The sequence below is a fragment of the Babylonia areolata genome, chromosome 26, assembly GCF_041734735.1.
Source record: "Babylonia areolata isolate BAREFJ2019XMU chromosome 26, ASM4173473v1, whole genome shotgun sequence".
NCBI lineage: Eukaryota > Metazoa > Mollusca > Gastropoda > Neogastropoda > Buccinidae > Babylonia > Babylonia areolata.
The window spans coordinates 4,588,075-4,588,824 of NC_134901.1; positions in this window are offsets into that span (position 1 = coordinate 4,588,075).

The following is a 750-nucleotide window of genomic DNA, read 5'->3' on the forward strand; positions in this document are numbered from 1 at the left end:
ACGTGATTATTGGATGAGATATAGTTCAAGGAACAGGATGGAAATTTACAACCCAACAGGAGACAGAAGAATAAACAAACAGGATAGATCGCCACGGGTAGTTAACTAAGTTCCTGAGCTGTAGACCCAGACAGATTAAGTTGCTTGCTCCTCCGACGCCCCCCCTCCCCCTCTCCCCCCCCCCCCCCCCCCCCACCGCCAAACTCCCCCCCCCCCGTCCCTAACCACAACTCCTTGCCCCCACAAATGTCTTTTTTTTGTATTTGTTTTTTTTTCTTCTATTTTTTCTTTTTCTTTTTTTTTTTTTTTTTTTTTTTGGATACCCACGGTCACTTTACACTGTCAGGAGAGGTCCTCCTATTCGCCTATTCCCGTTTCGCCTATTCTTTGATCGTGCCGCCAGCCTCAATGGCCTCTTCTTGAGAGGTTTTTTTTTTAAATTCTTGATCATTATGTTTCGCGCGTACCCCGCCATTACCGTTTCGCCAAAATCAGCTGTGGACTGTGGAACTATCGGAAAGACTAGCGCGGTGGAACAATCACTGAAACAGTGCAGATGGTGGGGCAGCATTAACAAATAAATAAATAAATAAATAAATACGATGAATATTTTGATACGATAGGAAACGATTTTATACAGTACGATAAGAAACAATGTGATACAATACGATACGATACGTTACCATACCATACATTACCATACCATACCATACCATACCATCAAATGCAACAGATTCCCTGACCCTCTTC